General features: G+C 40.4%; 1 long non-coding RNA gene across 1 annotated transcript in view; it reads left to right on the forward strand.

The window, feature by feature from the left end:
- Window positions 1–20,968, forward strand: part of LOC110396458 — a 411,945-nt gene that overhangs the window by 275,550 nt on the left and 115,427 nt on the right. The window contains exon 3 of the long non-coding RNA XR_002436978.1: window positions 11,540–11,656. This is a non-coding gene — a long non-coding RNA (uncharacterized LOC110396458). The remainder of the gene's footprint in view (window positions 1–11,539; window positions 11,657–20,968) is intronic.

A 20,968-nucleotide genomic window follows, 5' to 3' on the forward strand; every position in this document is an offset into this window, starting at 1 on the left:
AACTAGTCCATAATTGTGTGTATAAAAGCATACACTTATCTGTTTGGTGTTATATGCTTCTAGTATAACCTCATCTTTTGCTCCTGCTTGAGAACAGGACTCCCAGCTTCACTTTCAAGTAGCCAGAGTACTGTAATTTCTTGCATTTGCTGAAGTATAAGCAAAAGGGTACAAATAATCTTTGATAGGAGCACAGAGGAGTTGGTGAGGATGTTCAACACCAATTCCTACAGCATCTGGAAGTTCCCATTAGGTATCAACCTGAAATAACTAGTCCTTCTGAGCAGCTCAGATTCATTTTGGTTGGAACCACAGGATACCCAGCACTTCTTAAAACCTTGTTACACTTTTTTTCCCCAAAAGGAATTTAGGGTCCCCTAAGTAACCAGCTGCTGCTGAGGAGACTGTATACCTCTGGGGATCTGGGCTATCAGCATTGATTTTTACCTGAGATACTGCAGCAGGGAGGATCAGTTGAGCAGAGAATCATTCCAAGAGTGCTCATGTTCCTGTTCCCAATTTCTTATTTTGGGACGAATGCAATGCTGTTGATGAAGATGGGACTGTACAGGTGCAAAACACCTTCTCATCTAGTAATACAAGGTATGGACTTTTATACCAAAATGGCAACCCCATGTGTATTGTCTCTTAGCAGTCCCAGCACTAGCCCTCACCATTTCGTCTTCATCTTTTCCTGGTTCCTGATCAGACTTCTCTAGGAAACACAGCTGGAAGAAAATCCAGAGGCTGTCTTTTCTCATGGGAAACCACGGGGACCATACTGGGATGTCATTTTAAATTTGGATATGAACTGTGAAATATTTTACAGAAATTTGGAGTTCACAGCTAAGTAGCATCATATGCTATTATATTTACCTCTTTGTGTTGGTATGGAGCCAGTGCAGCACACATACAGATATGCCTGCCAAAGGACAGGTGTAGGCTGAAGAACCAAGATGGAAAAATTAGAGGTGACAGCAGGAAGTAACAAGAAACTTGTAACTTCATCACAGAAGGCTCCTACTTCATAAAATAGGGTAATTCAGGTTGGGAAGGTCATCAAGAAGCCTTTAATACTGCTCAAAGCAAAATCAGCTATTAGATCAGACAAGGTTTCTCAGGGTATTATCTTGTCAGGTCTTGAGAATCCCCTAGGATGAAGCCTGCTCAGCCTCTTGGACAGCCAATTCCACTGCTTGGCATTGTTGAGATGGGAGTATCTTGAGTGTCTGATGGAACGGGATAGTGCTGGAGATTTCTGGACAAGCTTGGGCATACATGTTGACTCTAAATGGAGGCACCAAGTCTTGTGAGAGGCAGCAGGGTTTGGCTGAGTGGTCAGAGCATGGGCCTCCATGTTGGGAGCACCTGGTTTTCTCTTTTGAGTTCTGCCTCTGATTTGCCAAGTGCCTTTTAGCAAGTCACTTTTTCCCCTTTGTCTCAGTTTTTCCATTTATAAAATGGGGATAATAATGCTTACCTACCCCACAGGGTGTTGTGAGGATTAATTAGTTGTTGGTACAGCACTTAAAAGACGTAAATAGCTATATATAAATGCTGAATATTATCATTGTAATGAGAAGCACACAGCACTGTAAGAAAAAGAATGGTCTCAGAATATGTTGCATGTGCCATTACGACCCCCCACAAGAATAGCTTCTGGGGTTTATTTGAAACATCAGTAAGCATAAAACTTCCAAATCTGTAGTTTGATGCTATGTTCTAGCTGTTGACAATCCTTTCTCTTTCCAGTCATTTTTTTTAATAGTCAGTGCAAGTTAGAAAAACAAGCCCAGGTAAACATATGTAGTGGTCCTGCTTGAATAAGTACTTACTTTTATGGTGTTTGTGTTAAATATATAAGGATCATTAGGAGGACAAGGTGACACAGTCAGTTATTTTGATAGCCTCGAGGCACTTCACCGCTGACACCTGGTTTTGAATTCCAATTGGAAGTGACCCAAATTATCGGAAAAGTATGAAGTTTGTGTACCTAAAACTCAAATTCCAGAAAGTATTCAAAAATAGAGATGACAATTATAGCAATCTGTGCTTTGACAATACTTCCTTAATTGTATCGTGTAATTTAGTAGCCAATCTGGAAAAGAAAAAAAAAAAACAACCCAAAAACACATCAAAAAACAAAACAGCAGCAGAGCTTATCAAGGTGACTCTGACATCCCAGAGTCACTGGTGCCAGTAACCAGAGCTCTAGTAAGTGATCTCAGCGAGTTGAGTAGCTGAGCTCTGTTGCCAGGAATGTGAAAATGCCCACCCAAGAGTGAAAAATGTGTCTTTATAACTCATTGTACAAAGTAGGACTCTTGCCATTGTCATCGAAGTCACTGGGTCAGATCTGATTTCTTTTTTTTCCCCCTGTATGAAATGGACAAAAAAAAAAAATGCTGTTCATAGATTTCTGTTTAATAGTGTTTGCCAGACAAAGTAGAATTTTCACAGCACAAGTTCTATAGCTCAAGAGTCCTATTCAGTCAGCATTTATTTTATAGGTCCTTTATCCACCCTTTCCGGGTTTAAAAAAAAAGGAGAGAGAATAAAAACAGGGAATTCACCCACTCTAGATCTTGCATCAAAACTCTTCTGCTCTTTTTTTTTTTTCTTGTAATGTTAATGAAATCCCAAGAAGACATTCATAATGATCTTCAGCTACAGATCTCATAAAATGAATATTAGCAGCTAAAACAAGGAAGTTTTCCCAATCCACCAGAAAATATATACTTCCCTCTCAATGAATCTAGGTCCTCTCAGGTAATATTTTATAGGGAGGTGTGATCTAGTGATATGCACATAGGTGTGTGAGCCAAAATGGCGTGTATGCTAACTCTCCATATAACACTGGGATTACCTGTGCTCTGAGCATATCACCTCTCTGTCTGAATTCTCTGTGCATAGCATGGAGGAATTTTGTGTACAGCACATCATGCAGCTGCTGAATTATGTCTGCAAGGATTGTGGAGGAGGAGAAGTTGGATTCCTGGTGAACAACAGGTGAAGTTTTGTCTCAGTGTTTTGTAGAACTCAAAGTACTGCTCATTTCAAGGTACAATGCCTGAACCCTCTGGATGTACAAAACCAACCTGCAAAATATAAGGATTTATTTTTTCACGGTTCTTATGTACTACTTTTTTTTTTTTTTTCCAGTTGTAGATGAACCAGGTAATATAGAATAGGTCAAATTTTGAAATTCTTGCTGTAGACTAAGGGCTGCCATAAAGCCAGCTAGGATGAAGTCAGTCTATTTTGACTTCCCAATCATCTATTCAGATAAATAGATTTTAATTGGTATATTCTCTTTGACAAGTGTCTCTACGTTTTACAGAGCCACAGACCAAGCCAGATGGTGTGCAATGTTCAGTTCACTGTCAGGAAACGCTAGTGCAATTTCCGTACCATCCTATATTCACAGAGTAGGTTTGCCATGCAAATTGGCAGGTGGGGATTTAGGGGGATTAGTGAGAGAAATACGGAGAGGCTTTCCCCAGACCTCCAAATCTGAGCTTGAAGTGATCGTTGTCATCCTCCGGTTGAGTTTCATTACAGATTGTTTCAGGAGAAGGTTCCTGTGCCGAAGCCATAACTTTTAATAACCCTGACTCACCTGCACACGAGATGCAATGCCCACGCAGCGCTCAGTGTCACTGTGTGGTTCAGCAGAAACAGGTAGCACAGAGATCAGGTTGTTCGCTGCTCCAGTGTCTGTCTGCTGACAGCTTTGGATTCCCATAAAAAGAAAGTTTAGTTTTGCAGCGTTCGGAGTTACATTCCCCTTGTGTTTAAGAAGAACCTGGCAAATGGGATTCTAGTTGGTTATTGCTGTCTATATATGTTGATAATTATAGAATAATGATGTGGACAGGGAGCGCTGATGAAGGATATGGAGGCAGATGATTGAAGGCAGTTACAGATGGAAGTCGTAGGTTCCTCTTGTTTGGTGACGGTTTCCAAGCTCTGTGTGGCAGATTTCTCTCTGGCCTAATAGATAGATTATCATATTGCTCTCACTTTTTATCACCGATTTATCTTTGCTTTGAGTTCTTTTTTTCTGAGAATGCTCACAGCACCCAGCAATGAATAAGTGTAAATGATTATTTACGGTTGAGGAAAATGACTCAGTATTTTCTTCAATTCGTTAGAGCGATGAAAGTATTTCTGTAGTGTACAAATATTTTTTTCAAAACATTTTGCCTAGCGTGTAAACCATTCTATTGGCCACTGAATTGCATTTAAAAGAGGACGGGTATCATTTTCAGTCAGATGTACGGAACCCACGCATTGCCGGGCGTAGATTAGAATCAGAATTTGGGCTCTTGCATGGTTTTCTGCTGGTTATTTTATATATTTTTTATCTATGGTGGTGGGAAGAAAAATTAAAACAAAACTTGTGGGAGGCATGCAAACCTACTGGCTTATATTGTGAAACTCGAAAGAAAAATGCTTCTTCAGACCCTTGTGAAGCAATATTGCTTAATTAACCCTACTTAAGCCCTACCTTGTGAAAAGGTTAATGGGATTTTTAATGACCTTGAGTGGTCAAGGCCTCAATTTTACATTTCTTCTGAAAGAAAATGGAAAATAGAACAAGAAAGCCATTCAAACTTCTGTGAATCTGGAAAAAAAAATTGGTTTACAGCAACAGTTCAGGTCATTTCCTATTTGATTTGAGAAGGTTTACCCATTCCTTACCTTGGACCCACTGACACCATCATGGCTGTTCCTGCAGCTCTGAGCTGATGCTTTCAGGGCCAAGGCGTGGATTGTGGCTGCATTGCCATGCTCACTGACTCCACAGGTAGCACGGCCTTCTCATTGACTGGTCCCTACCAATTAAATTCTGATCGCTATTATTTTTATTTCTGATGCCTGCTGCTTAAACCTCAACGAACAGCTTGTGCATCCCATTTGCTTTTTCCAGCTGTACTCCTTGCACTTAGGAAAGTCTCATGTTCAATAATCCTGCTCAAAAATCTAAACAGTAGTTGTTACTATTCTTACCAATAAGTCCCTTGTTATTGAAGTATAAGGTTGCTGTATCTTTTTTTTTAACATTGCTACTACTGACTGTAATTCCATTAATTCCATTTCCATTGTGCAGTCTGTCTGCAGGTCTCAAAATGCTTTTGAAACTTTACTAATGGATGGAATATGATAATGGCTTTGGAGAAGTAGACAAATAGCATTAATGAATGTTGCGTTTATTTTATAAACAGGGTTTCTCTGCCTGTTGTAATTTGAGCTGCACTGGAAGCCTATAGGGATACAGTGATGCTCAAAAAAATTAAATAGTCTTTAAACTTAGAAATAAATTTACTGATAGGTGGTCATAGCTTTTTCTGTGATAGAAAACCTAAGTTCTTCCTCCATGCTTGCAAGAATGCCCCTAATGAATTTTCATTTTGCTGCTTGTTTTCATTTTTTTTTTTTTGTTTTTCCAAAGCAGTTGAGTAAGTCATGTCAGGTAATCTTCATGCATATGCTCAAAAAGGATCTGGAGTTATAGGTGGGTTGCAGGCACCTATTTCTGTGCATTTTGGTCACAAAAGGGCAATGATTATGGAGCTGCATGGTGTATACCTTGAGTTAGGAGACCTGTGGAAATGCTCTGTCCTCCATTCTTGGTGAACCATCCTCCAGAATGATGCATATTTTTTGTCCAGTAGGAAACAACACACACAGCCATATTTATACTAACCAGTGCATTATAAGGGTTAATTAGTGGGAGAGATGTTGCTTGTGAACGCTCAGTTCAGCAGTGCATTCATGCACTTACTGAAATGTCTGAGCATTTTGTTCCTGGAGGGAGATTTCCATGGTGGGATTTCAAATGGAATCCCACCATGGGATTTCCATTTCCAGACTTCCATTGCGTGAGATTCCTTTGGAATGGAAGAAGTTACTCCAGAGCTGAGTTTTGCATCATACCTTTATGCTATGCACGGACGAGGGAGTGAAGGAAACAACTTTCTTCTCAGAAATGCATGGCATGAATTTTGATTCTTGCTTCTTGTGGACTGTGAGCATCTCTCTGAAAGGACGCGTTCTCTGCAGACAGAGACCCTGTATGAAATGGAGGAGAATGCACGATCGCTTTATGTACGCACACTCATGCAAAAATGGCCACATTCCATTGTGCTGAAAATACTCATTACAACTTCATGTTTGGTAAACGAAACTCTGTTCAGAAAGTCCTTTCTTTCTATGTGAAAACAGATGATTGAGACCAAGGTGTGACACAGAGAGATATATGAGAGCTGTTCCAAAAGTAATGCCTCCTATTTTATGATGGCCCATGACATCAGCTGGATGGTGGTGGTATGGCAGCAGAGGTTGAACCTTCCCAGCAGTATTCCATTACATTTTGTTGCTGTGTGACAGATGGCAGTAGAGAGGCAGTATGACAAGATGACATCTGACATGGAAGTTGGAGGCTATATCTAGTGGAGTCCCTCAAGAGTCGGTATTGGAATCAGTACTATTTAATATATTCATCAGCGACTTGGATGAGGGAGTAGAGTGCACTGTCAGCAAGTTTGCTGATGACACAAAACTGGGAGGAGTGGCTGACACACCGGAAGGCTGTGCTGCCATCCAGTGACACCTAGACAGGCTGGAGAGTTGGGCGGGGAGAAATTTACTGAAATATAACAAGAGCAAGTGTAGAGTCTTGAATATGGGCAAGAATAATCCCAGGTACCACTATAGGTTGGGGACTGACCTGTTGGAGAGCAGCATAGGGGAAAGAGAGCTGGGGATCCTGGTGGACAGCAGGATGATCATGACCCAGCACTGTGCCCTTGTGGCCAAGAAGGCCAGTGGCATCCTGGGGTGTATTAGAAGGGGTGTGCTAAGTAGGTCAAGAGTGTTTCTCCTCCCCTTCTACTCTGCCGTGCTGAGATTGCGTCTGGGATATTGTGTCCAGTTCTGGGCCCCTCAGTTCAAGAAGGACAGGGAACTGCTCGAGAGAAAAATCGTATTTTGTAGCTGAGAATTTGCTCTATCAAATAGTGTTATTGTTCTCTTTGTATCTGTTGTAGTTTCCACGGAAGTAGATGGGAGAAATTACTTTCAGAGTGACCTACGTGTGTGCATGCAGACTCATGTGCATCTTCTTCAATACGTGTTGTGTGTGTCTCTGCTCTCACACTCAAGCGTAGCAGGTTAGACGAAGAACACAGCAGAACGTGTATGGTGGTAACTGAATGCAGATAAGAACGTACACAGCCTCTGTAAAATGTGTATACTGTCTATGTAAAAAGACACTGTAACCTAAGAATTTATTAAACTGAATGGAGCATTTAAAAACTACTTAATTTAAATTGTGTGTCACTTCAACCTAATTTGTGGGAAGCTATTAAATACGTCTTTCTGTCTCCCCCAAAAACACCCCAAGGATCAGTTTTTTAATGTCAAATCCGTATAAACAAGTATGCCGTCAAATCTGTATAAACAAGTATAAATGTTTAAAAAGTAAAGAAATACTAGTAAAGAGATGGAAGACACGCACTGCTTAATAAATCTTGCCTTCAATTTATTTGTCTAGTATTACAAAGGCAGAGGAGATATCAATTAATATAGGCAAAGAGGACCCATAATTTATAATTAACTGGCAAGTGGTTTGTAACAAACAGCAGCACTGAATCTAATAGCCAGTAGAAAAATAACTAGTGTTGATTTGTCCCTCGGCAAATTAATAGAGTGCTTATCAATGACAGGGTTACATAAAACTGCTAAATAAATAATCATCAGTGAGTTAGAGTGAAGCAGATCTTTAACAAGCTTAATCTGAACCTCTTGACATCTGTAGACTATGAAGAGATTAAATGCTAAGAAAGAAGATACACTATACATGTTGTAAGCATGCTCAGTAGCTGTGCGAGATCATGTTCTCAGGTAATGAGAAATAAGGAAACATTTTTATTACGAAATTACATTGAAAAATGATTTTCATTATAATTAGACTGAAAATTGTAAAAGGTATATCAAAGAAATGCTGAATTGGAATTTACCAGCCGAGAATGACACTACCTCCCTAAGCAGTGAAAACACAGCACTGGAGTCAGGTTTGATGTATTTTTGGCTCAAGGTTTTTTTGCAGTTTATTGCTCACCTCTGTCCACTTCTGGTTTTTGAGGCACTCTTGCTGATATTCCCTGGTAGCTCCCTCACATCATCACAATGACTGAGCAGCGCACCTGATTTTCAGAATCTCTCTTATTCATGAGCCTGGAGATATATATATATGTTTTTACTTTTAGAAGGGCTTTTTGGGCAGTAAGCCCATGTAGTAACAAGGCATGAAGGTCTCTCCAAACTGTGCTTAATGATAATATGGATTAGTTTTGTCCTGGAATGTGATTCTTAGAAGGCCCAGCTTGGAGCTATGGCTGGGAAATCTGAAAGATGTCCTCCCCAAGGGAATTTCGTCCTCCCCAAGGGAATTTCTTCCTGAGCATGGAGAGGGCAGAGATGCAATGTTTTCCATTGCGCCCGATGCACAGGGATTTCAGATACGACACAGCTCCCATAGAGTAGCCTTGCAAGACTGCTGGTAATCAGTCTGACTGTCTCCTCTGCAGATTTTTGGGCTGTCCCCTCTAAACCAGCTACGAATGAAACCCTATCATGAATTCCCAGGGGATGAATTACTTCTGTTTGTTACTCAAGTATTCTATCAAAGAAGAAGACACTGTATGAGAAGAAAGATACTTGATGCAAGTGAGAATGCTGCCTTTTTGGGGCAGTGAGGGAATGTGCAAGCAGAAGCAGAGCTGAGTAATTTCACCAGGAAGCTTTGCTGGACTTTTGTATCTTGATCTGGAGCAGAACTGACCTGTGGCAAATAGCTTCAAGCCCTTGTTCTCCTTTGTGCATTAAAGCAAAGCTGCCCTGCCATAGGCAGGCAATGTCTGCTGCAGAGCATCCTTTTGGGAACTCCTTTCCTTTCCGCCATCTTTTATCCTCCTTGTCCTAAAAGAGCAAGCAGACTCCTAGTGTGCCTCGACTCAGTCTAGGAATTTTTTCTTTTAATCTTTCCAAAAGTGATAATGAGGCAGTCAGGTACCAGAGATAAGTAATATCATGGGCCTGAGTTGCCTTAGGTAGTGTCACGAGTGGGAATGAATTGTCTGTCTGAAGAGAACTTCTCGGTGAGGAGACCAATTTCACCTTTTTTCTTTAGTTTCATGGTTCGCTGTTTTCTTTTGATGGATGCTTGGTGTTTTTGTTTCTTTGTTTTGGTGTGTTTGGTGGTGTAGTTTTTCTTAATTTTGGTTTTCTGAATTACACTGTGGATTTGCTTAAACCTCTCTATCTCAGCTATCAGAGATGGCTGCTGGCAAGAGAAATGTTACCTTTATATTCCACCTCTCTTTTGCCCTTTTTTCATCAAGTTGGAGAAAGAGGGATTTTTTGGGGCCGCACATGAAATACGGACAAAGTTTTCTTTGTGAGTGACTGTGGAAACTGCAGTCATGAGAGGGAAATCCTGTACTAAAAAACGCTTCATTAATGTATTTTTGTGTTTGCTGCTTTCCCAATTATTGTTCTAAGACTGAATCACCACTTGAGTAGAGTGGGACCACAGTTTTATCTTTATTTGCATTAAATGGAACCTCTCTATGGTGGACAAGCACTGGCCCATACCAGGTTGCAATGGTGAATTGGTATTGCTCAAAAATAAGAGCAATATCCACTCAAAAGGCAGAAACTTTCTGTTGGGTTTAGGAATATCTTAACCTAAGTGTGAAACAGGTGCACCCCACGTAGCCCCGTGCACGCTGAGCAATATCCCTGAGGTCCTGCTGCGCACGCTTTGTTTATCGCTGTGATTTGATACCTTTTCCTTCTTTTTAAAGATAATTTCTAAGCTTAATACAATTTTCCTTCTCCCCTGCTCGAACTGCAGTGCTGCCTGATTGTGTGCAGCCATACAAATCGTGTGAGGCTAAATTAGAAACTAGTACATTCAAGTCAACGCTTCTCTGGTGGAATTGCGTGGCATTGTCCTGTTGTAGGGCAGCACGTGCCATGTGTAAGGGGTTTGTGTGCACAGGAGTGGCAGGTAGGTGGTGATAAGGAGCAGGTCGTGTGGCAAAGAGTATGTTGGCTCTGAAAATCCTGCTTGGAAGGGGTGAGAGCTGTGGAGAAGGTCTGTCCTCAGCAAGGAAATAAGGTGGATGTTGGACTCGTGTTCATTCTTCTTTCTGGCTGTCCCAAAAATTAAAGGGTCTTTATTAGTATTAGTATTGTTGTTAATAATTATTATATTAACATATTATTATTAATAATGACAACACTGATGACAAATCGATTATTGTTCTATTAAGATGATCGTTATTAGTATCAAGTATATCTATATTTATTTTGTGAAGAGAACGTGGTAGCTTCACACATTGCTGCTAACGCCGTGGTAGGATCTCCGTGTCTAAGGTGTTACCATGCAGGTTACAGGACATTCATCAAAATCAAACTGATGCAGGCATGAATACTCGCTAGAATGAGTCCTTTTAAACTAAAAAAAAATGCTGAAGGCTGAAAAGGGGCTAATTTATTTAAATTATCTGTGTACATGTCAAGCTGCATAGTTTCCCGATGAAGCTGACAATTGTGAGTTAAAGAAAGCTGTTCTTAAATATAACAACAAAAGCCTATCGAAAAAAGTTGCATCAGAAAACCTGGCAAACTAAGGAGATAATCATCAGTGGTGATGCAGATGTACAAAAAATACAGTTTTCTGCTATTAAGCTTTTAAATGTCAGTAAATGGCAGTTTAGTAGATCATTTGCTAATAATGATTAAATTTCTCATTAAAATGTTTCCTTCATTATTCTTCAGGTAGAAATGTGTAATTCCACGATTGTTACATCAATTATACTTAAAAAGCTCATTAAAATACTGAAATATTATCTCTCGTAGCCAGAGTACTTTAAGAGTACTGTACTAATTACAAAAGGAATAAACTCTTGTAATATCACCATTTGAATTGATGCCTTATAAATTCTTAATGCAAAACTAACATATAAAGTGTAAATCAAATATATAGATCCAATAAAACAAAACCTTTTTAATCTTGTTTTACCTTCAAAAGGATTCTGATTATTATAATTAAATAATGCATGATATAATAAAGATCTAGAACGTGTGATTATTTCATTGGCAATTGAATATTGGTGCTTTTTATTTATGCAAGCAATTTATCAGAGACAATATGCATCCAGCATTAAAATATTGATACAATTACACCTATCCCACCGAACCAATAAAAAAACCCTTGACACGACCGCGCTCATGATGCAGGGACAGTTTGAAATCCTTGTTAATTTTTAATATTCTGATGTGCTGGGTTATGCTAATTCTGGCATGGAACAGTATCTCTGACATCTCCCGTTCTGCCTTTTATTTCCGTGAGATTGCAGATCCGGCTTCACTTAGCACGGCTGACAAGGACAGCTTTGCGTGCTGCTCCGTTGGTCACTCGGAGGGAGAAACACTGACAGACAACTTTGAATTTCCCTTTTTACAGTTCCTGGTTTGCTATGGACACAACTGTTTCAATTTCCTGCTGCTGCATCCTGTTATTCTTCCCAAGATTTTGGTGCAGAACAGGGCAGAGATAACTCACCTGCAGCCGGTGGATTAGGTAAGACGATGTGCAAAGCGAATGTATTTCCGTTACTGGGCAGTGCTTCCTTATGGCTAGTGTCATGGTGGCGAGGTAAAATACCAACAGAACGATCTGCTGCTCTCAGTTTGAGTGAGTCAGTTGTAAATAGGGAGAAGGGGCAGAATTTCTGGACCGAAGCCTGGTAGCCCGCAGGCCGGAGCTGGGTGCCCACTTTCCTTCCTCCATCAGCCATCAGCCGTCATATAGAGTTCTATCTCCTCCAGCAGTATAGCGCTGCAAAAGTTTGTAGATTAACCTATCCCGCCATTCATACACTCTAATTAATTTTATGAGGGAACACCTCAAAGACGTGACACGTTTTTATAGCACAAAGAAAACAAAATAGACTAAAACAAATACTTGCAGCTGCGCTGGCTTCCAGGAATGGCCTTCGGAAATCACTGTTCTTTCAAGTGAGGAAAGAAATTGCAAGCTTCTGAATAAACAGCAGCAGAAAGATCAGAAAACACCTGCAAAGCGTAAGGATTTTGTCACGGTGGGTGAGAGCAAGCCCTTTTCTAAGGGTCGTCCTTGAAGATGTTCAGGATATTCAGAGACCCTACAGTGACTGTCATAAGGTTATAAAATCACCGTTTCCATGTCTGAGTCACCAAGCTGATGGCCATGGTCTGTGAAGGGCTGTGATCTCAATTCTGTTTATATTCAGAGGAGGAGGGGAGCTTTTAGCATCTTGCGAGACAAGAAGTTGTGTTTTTCTGCAGCTCATCATGGTTATTCTACTATCTCACGGGAAAGTTTTCCTTTTATTGTTGCTGGATGCACTTGTTTCGCTCGGTACATACTCCTGGTCATCACTAGTGTTCCTGTATCATGTTCATAGGCTCCTGGTCAGTCAAAATGAGAGCAAAGCTCTCAGAACTGACTGTCCAATGACCAAGGGCTGGGATCTCGGGGCGTTTACTTCCTTTGGTAAATACAAGTGAAATGGGTGAAGAGGAAAATTGCAATCCCTTCTATTTTTAACCCCAAATAAAAATATTTCGGAGAATAAATAATGAAAAAAAAAAAAAACAAACCCAAAACAACAAAGCAAAAAGAACGTGTCCACTCGCTTTCTTCTTAGTAGATTTTGAAAGGCACAGTGGTTTGCAGGCACATGCCAGCGTGCCCTGTTGATCCCCGTTCCCTCGCTTCCAGCGCAGTGCCACCGGCGCAATCACAGCGCTGACACACATCTGACACAGCAGCCAGCACTTCAAAGCCATTACTGGGTGTGTAGAGGGCTTCTGCGTGTACATACGGGCAAAGAAAAGGGACACCACTGTTTGTGTGTTGTCGGATAGCGGGGTTTTAATTCTTGCCTTCACGCACATGCCTTGTTGGAGGCTCTCTTGCTCTGTGATATGGGTCGTCTCTTTGCTGCAGCTAATTGGGTGGTGGCTGTGAGGAAGGGCTTGCCAACACGGAGCTTTGAGTCATTTGTTTTAAAGAAAGAACAATTCTTGGGACTTATTAGCGCTGCAGACTGTATTAATGGTTTACCTGCAGCCTGTACCGAGAATGTGCCCCTTACGATATAGATACTTTTTCTCTATAAAAGTAGCTGATTTAGTCAGAAAGGTGACAGTTAAGACTCGTTGCAGGAGAAATTTTTGCATCTTTGCAGAGTGACTTTTTTTATACTTTACCATAGTGGCTGTCCATCACCGTTGTTATGTATGCAGGCTGAGTGAGCCCGCGGGGGATCCTAGTTATTTACACTCTTTTTCAAGCTTCGAAGCTGTTATAATCATTCGCTGTCAACTTTGTGCTGACACTGAATTTTACTTTGTGTTTTTTATGCTCGGTTTGGGTCTAAAATACTGGCATCCATACCCTACACTGTAATTCTATGGGTGACTGAGTTGACCAGCAATACACAGTATTACTAACAGAGCTTTAGAAACCTGCTGCATATGGAGATTTGGGGATTTGTTGATTGTGGACAGTAAACAAAGTCCCCAGGCTTTATGCTTTTATCCTCGTGGTGACCCTCAGGAATAAACTGTGTACCGTGTTTCATCTCATTGCATTTTCATCTTTAAAAAAATGTAAATATTATTTTCATTTCCTCCAAGCAGCAAAGTTAGAGCAGGAAAAGTTTTTCAATGCATTTTTTTTTTTATTATTACTTTCATACTCTCTTGTTTTCTCCAGGCCCGTGTTCTAAGAAGTGTGTATTTCTTCTGTGATCACCATGGGTTTAGCATGAAGCTGCAGACAGGATTGGAGCTGGTCGTGGGCTAATACTTTCAGATCCAGATTGAAATAATGTTTTCTGTGAAATGTTGGGAATAAATTATCACAGAAGAGCATGCATTGACAAATATGTAGGGGTTTTACACAGTTTCAGGTCTGGAAAGGCAAATTTGTATGCCTATGTTTAAATGTCTTTGGTCTGCAGAGCAGGCCAAATAAACAAACTTTTTTTACGTTTGCACTAAACCTCCCCTTTATGACCAGGCCCCTCAACCTGAAGTGAAAGCCCGCTGGCTGGTTTCAGCCTGTGTAAATGGGAGAGATTTGTTTCCAAATTCCCAGCTCCAGAATGAAATTTCAGGTACTGTGGGGCCCAAAGGGAGTGATCACACAAAATGATACGACCCCGTTCTTAACTGGACTTGAAATAAAACTGGTCAAGGAGCTTGTGTGCTTGGCCAATGTAATAAAGTAGACAAATAATTACCGAGCAAATCAAACACACTTACACCTCAGATGATTTTGAAATATTATCTGTAATCGGGCACTTCTGTGCTAGGAGGAAAGGTTAATAAAGTAATTTAAAAAAGATTGTGTAGAGTATTACAGAAACAGAAGAGGACTGGTGATCATAATTGTTATTCTCCTGGAACACCAGTCCTCTACTGCACAAGGCATATATTTTAGTACAACTCCTTATTGTTCATTCCACTTATTACTGTATTATGCTGCTTAATTACCTTTTGTAAGAAATGTTATTTTAGCTTTCTTTTTTTTTTTCCTCTTCAATAACAAATAATGCTGATGGAAATGTTAAAGAAAAAAAATACACGCACAGTTGTTTAAAGTCCTATCTGCTAAATATTAAGATTAAAACGTGCAGTAGGTAGATACATGTGGATTTGGAGACTGTATCACCCCATAAATGCTGTTGTGAAGTAACACAGTGAAGAGGATAAATACATGCCCAATCACTCCCCTTGCAGCCCTGGTGTGTATGAATGGAACCCAATATAGCGTGCAGCAGTGCTGAGGTTTTGCATTTGGGTAGTTGGAATTTGCTTCTCTGCACCACATTCCTATTTCATGGCATTTCAGATTACCATGTTAAGATTTTTTTCAAGGCAAAGAGAAATATCAGCTTAGGCAAAAGAGGTCTATGTATCCAGAAATGTTTCCTTTTTAATACTCCGTGCTGTCTACTTCCTTCCTTTATTCTCTACGTTGATAAGTTCCTTACATGAAGTGCTACCAAAGGTAGCTGAAATATATGTGACCGTCACAAAGCTTTTGTCCTCTAGCTCAGCAATGGTTGGTAGAGACAGAGCAACTGGGACATCAAAATTTTCTTATGTGAATTTCTATGTGAATAAATGAGGCTGCTGTGCTTGGTATCTCGAGGAGATAACTGCATGTCATGGTGGTGGACATCACTTATGTCTCTCTTTTGTAAAGATGGCGAGGTTTGAAATTGCCACGTGCAATGTCTGTAGGAAGACATCTTTTACACAGCATGACGCTGTCCCTGCTCAGATAAAGAACTGCTCCTTGTCCATACTGATAATTCATGCAAGGAAAAAACGGGGTGCTTGTATGTGAACGAGTGGTTTTTCTGTGAGTTCGACAGTGAAGATGATGCACCTCACACTGCATGAGAGGTAGTTAATTTCTCGCCGATATCCAAAAGCTTTCAGCAGGCCAGATATAATGCTGGCTCCTCCAGCAGTACCTGAGCAGATATTGGTCTTCTTTAACCCAGAACTCTGTTCCTAAGCGGAGCAGAAGTGAAGCAGTTTGAAATGTGGAGTCTGCCACGATTTCTGCCATCTCTCTTGTGACATTTGCCTCTGCCTGGATGGCTGTTTCCAGAAACACACGAACAGCTGCTTGCAGCTCCTACAAAACACTTCGCCTGATTTACAGTAGCATGGCTGCTGTTTTGGGTAGCAGGAGAACCAGGAAGATGGATATTATGGTAAATATTTATAACAGTGAGTTTATTGCGCATACATTACTATCATTTGAATTGGAAAAAGTCTACCCCAAGCAGACGTGACTTTGTGAGAGAAACACGGGCCTGCTTCCATCTCCAGGGGATGCAATCCGGAGGATACCTGAACAAAATGATTTTCTCTAATGTATAATTTTGACGAGAAGCTGTTAATGTTGAATAAGGACGTGGCATACTCCTTGCATCTTTTTAAAAAATTCACCTGAGTATTTCAGTTCTGGTTGAAGCGGATTCTTTTTTTTCTCATTTCTAACACAAACATGGAATATATGGTCTGGCTTTGTCATCTGTACGTTAAGATCAGACTTTTCCTGTAACCTTTTGTAGCTATAAGATATGCAGAAGTAGAAGGAGACTGGAGAGCTTGTATATGGCCTTTAATATAATGAAGGCCAGTTGTTTTTTTTTTTCTTGCAAAGGGGATCCAAAATTTCACGTTATGAATATCTGAGATACAGTACACTGAACGGGTTAGAAAAGTACTATGGTCATAGTAATTACTTTCATCTGGCAAAATATTTCAGTCAGCAATGACTAGCAGTAAAGTAAAATGATCACCTTTAGTATATCTATTACAGAAACAATTCTCTAAAATAAGAACTGCTTAAAATATCCACTGTAATATAAAGCACCAGTCCTGGAATCATACATTGCTTTACTATTTTCATGGACTGTGCTACTCTCAAAACAATTGACTTGAAATGCAAGGTTCCAGACAATGGGGGAAAAATTACTTCAGTTAAGGATTTATAAATGAAGAGAATGCTATCCCTCAAGTTGCTGTAAAAATAAACAATTTTTTTTTCTTTTTTGTTTTTTAGGTTTTAGACAAATCACTTATATCCTCCTTAAAAGAGAACTGGTTTTTTTTTTTTTCTTTCTTTAAAATAAATATAGTGAATATGAAACACCATTAATCCAGTAGTAATATCATCAGATAGTAGCTAATCCCTTCTTAGGGCTGGCTTTGCCTACTCCTTTGGAATATAGAAATGTGCTTTTACTGTTAGGCATTTTGTTTAAGCATCAATCTGTTCTTAATGCTTAATTGTCTTCTTTCCCCCCCCTCTATAAAAAGATCAGCAAGTAAAAGGAATACTGTCTTCAAAGGTATTTCCTTGGGAGTCTTATTACATTCTTTAGCCGGTTATTTTGTATTCTGAGGTTATGGATCAAGGGCAGTCCCATGCCTGTGGTTTGGACTTGGCTATCTGCAGTGACAGGATGATGCAGACACACCAGAAGATCCTAATCTGTCAGAGGAAGTCTATTAAGTTCAAGCCCCTAAGCTGTCTCAGCCAAATCAGTGATACCAAACTTACATTTGTTTTCGTGATGACCATTCATTTTGGTCAAATGAAGAAATTGCTAGTGTGGTTTTTGTGGCTTCAGGGATGAAATCTATGAATGTCACGTATCTTTTAGCCTCTCTGGTCTCTCTGAAACATTATTGAGAATGCTCTTGTGTTGAGGGGAAAAAAACAACCATTTTTATTGCAGCTGTTTATAAGTCACCTTGATCATAAAAAAGTTGTGGAAAAGACGCATTAACTTCCATACAAATAATTCTTTTTGTGAATAATAGATAAGATAGGAAAAAAGCTAGACTGCAGACAACTGCGTAGCAGGAAGAAAAAGCAATCTTGAACTACGTCCAGAAAGATTCATTGTGTTTTGGGATGGTAATGGGTACTGTTACAGGCTGTGGACCTTGGACTTGTTCTGGAAGCAGTGGGCTGGGCTGCTTCTGAGATCCTCTCAGTGCAGGGGAAGATGCTTTAAGATATTCTAGCAGGTCTAAGTACAGAATTTCATTCTCTGTTTAAATATCCACAATTGTATATCAAGACATATATCAGCTGGTGAGCAGATACCTTTTCATACTTTTGGCCATAGAATAAAAAAATACAGGACAGATTTGGGGCCACTTTAATGAAATAAGAACAAATTACTTATTCTGTGGCTTTTCTCAACTCAATTTTTTTGTCTTTGTGATGCTTGCTATTATGATTTCCCCCTCTCTTTTTTTGGGCAAGTTTTAAGGTAGAATTCCTTAATGCCCCATTAAAAATGAGCTTTGGCCATAGGCTTCAGTTGGATCGAGACTACATCTCGTATGTAAGCTTTGGTTGGTATCTGTGTAGCAAACGTTTACCTATGAAGATGTTACCTCACGAGTACAGCGAATCCAAAGTGATTTATTTGGTCATGGCAGTGTTTTCTTAACTTCAGTGGGGCCATGCTCACACACAAACCTGCCAGCCAAATCAAGCTGTAAATGGTAATGTTAGGTGACTCCATGTGACATGCAAAGAGGCTGAGGTATGGGCAGCTCTAGGTATAGCTCTATAGGTAGGACAGGTGCAGCATCCCTCTGAAATGTCTTACACTTCACTCAGTTTTAATGAGGGCTTTGTGCTGTTTTTCTTCTGGACAGGACTGTTTAGAAGACCTCCACTGAGAGCATTATATAAAGGGAAAACATCAAGGAAACAATGTCTGGTGTTTAGGAAATGTGAGTTTGATTATACTGCGTTGTACTCCAGCTTTATTAGCTCCGTTCTCCTATTGCTTTGCTCAGATTCCCTCCATGGAAGGCTTTTATTAGTTCTTGTGGCTTTCCACTCCTCTTCTTCCTTCTGACCCTGCTCCTGTTTACTTCCCCTCCCCGTTTGCCAGCTACCATACGTAGCCAAGCAATTCTTCAGGAGCGCCTGTTTCCTCAGGAATGTGAAATGGCATTCAAAGTTGTGAGCTAATTCATCACATTCTACAACTAGCAGTTACATCTGGATGCAAAATGTGCAAATGCTCTTGGAAGGGAGTAGACATAGAATGCTCCCTTCATCCCACCACCAAACTGCTCAGTCTTTCTGTCACATTGCTAAAAGCACATACAGTGTTTAAACATAACTGAAGAAATTTCACTGGAAAATTAATCTAATGAATACCTTTTCTCTATAATGGTAAGATAAACATCAATGTTATTACTTGGTATTTATATAAAAAGGAATAAATTGCATCCCTTCTCCTTGGTCTCCCCAAATGGATCATTGACTCTGACAGAAAGGAATTAGTACACATTCTTGTGCTAGAAAACAAAGATAACCAAAGTGTAGTTATGCCCATTTGCTTTCAAAAAAGTGGCATTGTAAAGAGGAAAAAAAAAAAAAAAAGATTTCTTAATTCTAGAAAGTGCTGGTTGTTTAAAACATACAGCAAAAACAAACCAAAACAAAACCACATTTCATTTCAAAGCTAATCCTATAAACTTTTATTCATGTTACTGTTCTTTTTCGTTTCCATCATTAACTTCTTTGGAAACACTGTTCTTAAAACTGCTAACAATGGGTATTGTTGTAACCAATTGTATTGAGTCCCCAAACATGTTTGTCCTGAACCCTACATTTGGAAACCAGCCTCTGGACTCTTGTTTATTAGGGGGATAGGTAATGTTGCATGGTTGACCCTATGGTATATGCACTGGTGGAACATCTAATGGAAATATTGGTCTAATGGGAACATTCTGCTACATGAGTATGGTGCTACGTGGCAGAAACAATTAAAAAACAGAGTGTTCATCTAAGCAAAAAGAAAAAGGAGATCAAGCTCTGATATCCAACCAGCAGCATGTTGTTGTCGCTGTCCTTTGCTTTGGAAAAATTGATCTGTGCTTAAAATTAAGACGGCAAAAGAACAAAACTGGTGAGAAAACTCTCAAATGATGTGTAAAGGTGTTCCAGCTCACTGTTTCTGGCCAAAAGCTAACAAACAAACAAACAAAAGAAAACAAAACGATCCGACTCCAGCATGTTGGACTGATCCCTCAAATTTTATCTTCCCGGTCACTTGGATGTGGCAGTTAATCACTCATGCATGTTCTGAAGTTGGTGATTTTCTGCTTTGGATTCTATTTAGAGCCACCCGAGTGATGCTGTAACCCCGATGGGCTGGCTACCCTGCAGTCTCTTGTTATTGTAGGGATGCCAGGGCCACTCTGTGCACCCCTTGAACCTCCAAGGAAAGTCCTCACGCTCTCTTTATGAACGAGCATGCAAAAATAAGTTCACAGGACTACTTCCTATTAGCCAGAGTATCTTACATAACATTGCTTCTTTCTGATTGCTCCCGCATGTTGTAAAATGAATATTCCTCAGAAAATGAATAATCCTCAGCATGTAGGGGTGTATGGTATTGTTGCATGTGGCAGTTGAACAAGTAACCTGCTCGATGCAGGGATTCTGAATGTGCTTCAGAGAGCACCTATCAGTCACACCGCGTGCGTTAGAGGTCGTCAATGAGGGTTTAGTCATCTCAAGTCAATATGGTCCGTTTGAACCTCCCCCCCCAGCTAAAAAAGAAAATAAAAAGCCGCACATCCACCTTGCATTTCGGATGTGAATTGGAAACAAACTCAATTTACAATTCACCGGATGAAAACGGTTTTCGTGTGCTGCCATTCGACGCACGTTTGGTTTCTTTGAGGATTCCCGTATGATAGCCCTTTTTGCTCACACTTCCGAACACCTCGGCGTGCTGCATGCATGCAGTGGGGCTGGGATTTTTTCTCCTTCCTTCTTGTTTTCCTCTGGGTTGCACAGTCAGCGGTGCCCCCCCCAAGCAGACCTTCCACCTGAGGGCAGCACAGCCACCACCTCCAACCCCCCGGAGCCCCTCTCGTCCCAGTCCAGCCTCACAACGGCTCCAGGTCAGGTTTTGTTTTAATTCTCCCCTACATTGTTTGCTCTAACGAGATCTGATTAACTTCTCAGGCCTTTCGGCTTCCTTTTACTGGAGCCACATCCCTTACCTTCGCCACAGTGCAGGGAATTTACCTCTGTTGTTCCCCGTTCTGTTAACTGCGTACATCTTTCTTTGTATTGCCTTAACGTATTGCGGTGTCAAATAGCGTACACTGACTGAATGAGGCTCTGGGAGGGCCTGGATATCAATATGACAATTTATACTTTTAACTTCATGCTGTTCCAAGCAAAACAGAACCGTTTTTCTACAGTTCTGAGATTCCTCCTCATAAGCTGGATGCTGACGGTGCGAGAGGTAACACCTTTCAGCAGGTA

The sequence above is a fragment of the Numida meleagris genome, chromosome 3 (assembly GCF_002078875.1).
Source record: "Numida meleagris isolate 19003 breed g44 Domestic line chromosome 3, NumMel1.0, whole genome shotgun sequence".
In the NCBI taxonomy this organism is placed as follows: Eukaryota; Metazoa; Chordata; class Aves; order Galliformes; family Numididae; genus Numida; species Numida meleagris.